Source organism: Lissotriton helveticus, chromosome 6 (assembly GCF_964261635.1).
Source record: "Lissotriton helveticus chromosome 6, aLisHel1.1, whole genome shotgun sequence".
NCBI lineage: Eukaryota > Metazoa > Chordata > Amphibia > Caudata > Salamandridae > Lissotriton > Lissotriton helveticus.
The window spans coordinates 83,638,861-83,644,860 of NC_136067.1; the positions used below are offsets into that span (position 1 = coordinate 83,638,861).

Below are 6,000 nucleotides of genomic sequence, written 5' to 3' on the forward strand. Positions count from 1 at the left end.
TGAGGCAAAGGGTCTTCAAACTTTTTCAATCCATAACCTCCCAGTGAAAAAAAAATCATCTGCCCCCTTTAAAAATTCTCACAATTATTCTATTAAACTGGCAATGTTTAAGTATGTCTAGACGTATTTAAAGATTGCAGTTAAGTTCTATTACCGTTTTAGAAATGCAACCAAATACATAATTGCAAAATATACTATTCTATGCATTGTTCATAGATTGGTGTAGCACGCACAATACATACAGGAAGCGTCGGCCTAATAAATAATACAGGAACCATCGGCCACATACGGTCGAAGAGGCTTTGAGTCAAGAAGGGAACGGTCTTCATTACATGCGTTGATCAGGTCATGGAGAAATGATCACATCTATCCCATACGTGTCAAGAGACACAAAGCAGGCGGGAGACTCTCCTGTTTTTTTAAAGTCGAAAACGGCTTTATTTTGGCCGTCTCTCCGCGAGAAACGCCTCTGCTTCAATGAAAGTCTACGGAGAAAATACAGGAACCACCTCTCCCCCTGCCCCACCCCCTGATTATTCGATTAATCGTCAAGAACTCCCTCTTTCAGAATGTTGGCATGTTTGCTACTCCTTAGAAGTAACAGATTTGGCCCTGGAAATCCTGTTCCTGCACTGATTGATGACTGTCCCAGAACAATGACTTTGTGTGTGCATGCACCGTCAATTCTGAAACGCTTTTGACGTGTGAGCGGTGCTTACATAATGCCCTTTGCCCCGCCATTGGGTGCCCGTCCTCCGGGGTGGTGACGTATCCGGGTGGGCACTGCCTGTATTTTGAACCCCTGCGCCGGCAACTATTCAACACTGCTGGCAGGTGCGTGGGGACACGCACACGCACGTCCGGGCGTCCACGAACACGCCCCCCACCTTTCTTTATGGAATTGGCATTCAGTACTTACAATAGTCCGGTAACTTGATGCCTTTCCCTGTCGCCCGCGTAAAGGGAGCCACCCAGCTGCCCACATCAACGTGCCTGCCCCGCACAAATGACGCCGGGTGAAGTTGGAAGAAAAATGACCTTGAGTGACCTTGTTGGGCTCTCTGGCTGGGCGACACATTGAGCGTGCCCGACACGCGTCTTCACCTGCCCCGCGGCACCTGCTGGCATCACCCAGTGCCCTCCTGAACAGGGCAAAGTGCACACTATGGCTCACCGGCGCCCCTGTCCTTCCTGCCCCGCCTTGCTCTCTGTAGTCGTTTGCACATCGGTGTGCACAAGAGAAATCTCTGTTTAAAACAAGCATTGGTAAATGCACTAGGTTTCGCTTGTTTGATCATTAATAATTCTTTTTTTTGTATAAATATAAATGTACACTATTGTGAATGAGGCGTTAATAATGGATTGATGGAGCAATGGAACGATGGATAACAGAGTGAGAGGATGATTGGTGGGAAGATAGGGGATGGATGGGCTAGTGAAAGGATCAATGGCTAAAGAGATACATGAACACAAGTCTGTCCAGACGAGTGGATGGAAGATGGTGGAAGCATGCACATGTGGGTGAAGAAAGGGTGGATAGATGGATGGATGTATAGAAGCGGAAATGGCCGGACCAAAGCACGGCTGGACAGTCCTACAATCTTATAACAACTGAGATCCCCACCCATATCTTACCTGCCATATCTCACAAACCATTCTGCATTTTTACCTGATTTCCAGAATGGGAGCTTTTCCCTCAAAAGATCAAGCCCCGCCCTGGAAACAAAGGGGCATATCAACAAGCGGCAGCGATAATTATCGCTGGCCGCCCTTAGCGTGAGGAATTTTATCGCCTGCTATCTCAGATAATTATCGCCATGCTGGCGCTGTATTACCAACGCATAGCGCAATGGCGATAATTATTCCTGAGATAGCAATGTTTTCCATGAAACATCACTGGTTTTCCAGTGATGTTCCATGGAAAACAGCGATATCCTTGTTGATAGGGCTGGGTGTTCTCAAACCCTAAAATCCACCACCCATTGCCTAACATTGTTTAGTCAAAGGAAAAGCAGGCGTAAGGAAACTAGCGATAACCAAGGTTAGCGCTACTTTTCTTATCGCTATGCTTGTCAGAGTGCCCATTGATAATTGGAGAAATGTCGGTTAGCGACATTTCTCCAGTTATTTTGAGCTGGAACGCCCACTTTGCATCTCATTAGAGATGCAAAGGTGGGCGTTACAGGAAAGGGCGCTAAAGCAAGGGTTCACGCAGTAGCGTGACCTTGCTAATATTGCCATAGAATTATCGCTGCTTTTTTATCGCCGCCTTGTTGATATGCCTCAAAGATGCTCAAACTCTCTTAGTCGCCTATGTGGCCAACTCGATGAAAACCTATTACACTTTCTGTGTATATGCCCAGCAATTAATCAACCGAGACTGAAATTACTTTGCTCTGCTTTTCTGGCACGCAAGATAAGATCTTGCCGCTCTGCTGTACTGACACTATTGAATAGTAAAACATCAGCTTTCCAGCAGGGCTGCCAAGTTCCTACTACAAATGAACAAATTACTGTCAGTACATTCTGCCACGTCAGATAAGAAATTGCCCCCCACCCCGGGCTCGAATACCACAGACTGGAACTTGTCACCTCTCAACATATCACCCTTATACCATCAAGGGGCCCCAGTTCCTCAAACCAGCCCGGACAAATCCACCCTCGCCCTGCAAACTTTTTGAGGCCTCCCAATCAGAAGTTGTATAAACTCACCTGTAAATATCGGGAGTACCTGGGCACGGACTTTAATGGAGAATTTGTCACAATGCACGAGGTTATCCCTTTTGCACAATGTTTTTAACAACGTGTTTCTTTTAATCCATTTTGCTTTTAGTAATCATCTTTTTTCCTCGTGTGGTTTAAATTTGTAACGATTTTAATAATCTGCAAATACATTATTACTTACTGGGTGTGTACATGGATAGGTGAAAGGACTAGTGAACGAAAGGACGATGATAGAGTATAGGAAACTCTTCCAGGGGGCGTTGGACTATTTCCCTTGATGCTATTTAAGATATGGTTCATGGTGGGAGCTTTTTTAATATTATGACAGCTGCCTATTTTCATCGTCTATGAAATGCTGTCAATCAAGGCGCGCTATCCTGCACCCCCGGCTTTTCAACTGCAGACTGAAAGTTTGAATGAATTTCTTTTTCTTGAAGTTTTGTCAATCTTTGTATTGTTAAGATCAACTACAATTTGCACAGATATGCAAACCTATAAATATGCACTTTAATAGAGCAATCTAAAAGAGTATTTACTACTTACAAAGAGAGAGGAATGAAGGACGATAGAAGAACGCATAAAGACATTAACGACACCATCTGATTTTCAGTGGGATAAAATCTGAGAAATGCAAGCTATTCTGAGGGGGTAAAGTCATCCCTGGCCGGGAAGCACGCTCCTTCTTTCCTGAGCGGGGCAGGGACACGAAGAAGCAGAGCAGGGCACCAGCGCTGACTCCGAGCAGCGCTCCTACGACCATGGCAGCCGCCATCAACCCGCGAACACCAGCAGCACCACATCAGCTCCCACAGCCGGAGACAGGAGAGAACGAGCCCTGCTAGCCTAGGCTCCCTCTGAGGGGGGTGATCCCCGTATCTGGCCGGGCTGCTGGATTTACCCCCATTTTGCTTGTGGATTCCTCCTTTAAACGATGCACAAACAAAGTATCCGCGGTGCATCTATCAGAGCCGGGTTGCTACCTAATAGCAGCCCTGGTATTTGTTGTGTCCTGAAGGTGGGGAGTGATAGCCCTAGGGACAACAACTGTGGGCCTACACTTAGGGGCATCTAAGTCTGACTAGGCCTGACACGTGGCCCTAGAAATAACTGAGACAGACTCTGGGAATAACTTGCTGGCTCTCCGTGCGCTCGTTCCAGAACTCCGTACGTGCGTGCGGGGCCTCTCTTTATTATACCAGGTCTCATGACTTCAACACTGCACGCCCCTGGCGCCAGGGGCGGATCGCATCCCCAGAACATAACAGTATTTACAAAGCATTGAAAGTTCTTGAAGGGCTAGTCTGGCAACAGTTAGTCTGAGAAAATCTGAGAGGGATGCGAAAGGAACAGGTGCAAGGGATTCTGGGACAATGAGTTTTTATAGTCTTCTGCTGAGCGAAAACCTACCAAACATTTCAACCCAGGGGCGCAACTAGGTCTTAATTTCGGGGTGGGGGGGGGCTAACATGGCAAATGAAGGGGCGTGGCTAATGTTAATCAATGGGGCGGAGCTAAAATGGCAGATAATCGGGATCGATTAATGCTCAGGTCAAGCGGAGAAAACGTGATGAATTCTGCATTTGAAACTGGACAATTAGAGCACACATTTTTGTTAATTTGATGCATTTATGTCCTATTTTCTTATGAAAAAGGAACAGAATGTACTGAATTAAAAGGCCAATTTAATATATTTTACTACAAAGCACTTTAGGAACACAATATAACCAATTTTCACAATGCCATTTCAAGGCGACGACCCTTTTTCGCCAGTTCGTCAACAATTGCTTCTATAGGAGGACAATGTGCTCGTGAAATGTTTATCATTGCAAGTCCAAAACCCATACCCACCCTCAACCCTAAAATTACCCCTGGTACCCCAAAACCCATACCCACCCTGAACCCCAAAGTTACCCCCTGGCACACCAAAACCCACACCTGCCCTGAACCCTAAAATTACCCCAGGTACCCCAAAACCCATACCCACCCTGAACGCTAAAATTACCCCTGGCACCCCAAAACCCATACTCACGCTAAACCCGCATATTACCCCTTGCCCCCCAAAATCCATTACCACCCGAACCTCCAAATTACACCCCTGGCACCCCAAAACCCATAACCACCGAACCCTAAAACTACCGCCTCGCACCCCCAAACCCATTACCACCCTGAACCCTGAAATCATCCCCCTAGAACCCCAACCCCCATACCCGCCCTGATCCCTAAAATTACACCCTTGCCCCCCAAAACCATACCCACCCTGAACCCTAAAATTACCTCTGGCAACCAAAAACCCATGCCCGTACTGATCCCTAAAATTACACCCTTGCCCCCTCAAATCCATTACCACCCTGAACCACAAAATTACCCCCCTTGCACCCCAAAACCCACGCCCACCCTGAACCCTAAAATCACCCCCCTGGAGCCCCAAAACTCATACCTGCGCTGATCCCTAAAATTACACCCTTGCCCCCCAAAACCCATACCCACCCTGAACCTTAAAATTACCCCTGGCACCCCAAAACCCATACCCATACTGAACATTAAATTCCCCCCTGGCACCCCAAAACCCATACCCATCTGAACCCTAAAATTACCCCTGGCACACCAAAACACATACCTAAGCTGAACCCTAAAATTACCCCCGGCACCCCAAAACCCATACCCACGCTGAACCCTAATAGTACCCCTGGCACCACAAAACCCATACCCACCCTGAACCCTAAAATTACCCCTGGCTCCCCAAAACCCATACCCACCCTGAAGCCTAAAATTACCCCTGGCACCCCAAAACCCACACCCACCCTGAACCCCTAAATAACCATCTGGCCCCCAAAGCCCATACCCGTCCTGAACCCTAAAATTACCCCCTGGCACACCAAATCCCATTACTACCCTGAACCCTAAAATTACCCCTGGCACCCTAAAACCCATACCCACTCAGAACCCTAAAATTACCCCCTGGCACCCCAATGCGTAACCCACCCTGAACCCTAAAATTACTCGCTGGCACCCTAAAACCCACACCCACCCTGAACCCTAAAGTTACCCACAAAGCACCCCAAAAAATGAACACTACAAACTTACACTACATGTGCATATTCGGAGGGGACTCTCCTCTGACGTTTCCATGTATATAAGTCAAAAACAACATTCCCTTAGAGTAACCTAGATATGCAGGCAGTAGGTAATGCTGTGCTGAAGAATTCATTAAAGTTACTGAAACTTACATAAAAAACGGCTGCCTGCTCTTCTGATACTATTCAGTTGAGTTGGGCT

At 47.0% G+C, this 6,000-nt stretch overlaps 1 protein-coding gene across 1 annotated transcript in view; it reads right to left on the reverse strand.

Annotated features, from left to right (window-relative positions):
• The window catches only part of LOC144761222 (beta-1,3-galactosyltransferase 2-like), a 35,991-nt gene extending 34,936 nt beyond the window's left edge, over positions 1-1,055 (reverse strand). Inside the window, exon 1 of the mRNA XM_078646701.1 lies at positions 920-1,055. The gene's annotated coding sequence lies outside the window, so the exon portion shown is untranslated. The remainder of the gene's footprint in view (positions 1-919) is intronic.
• Between the last annotated feature and the right edge of the window lie 4,945 nt (positions 1,056-6,000).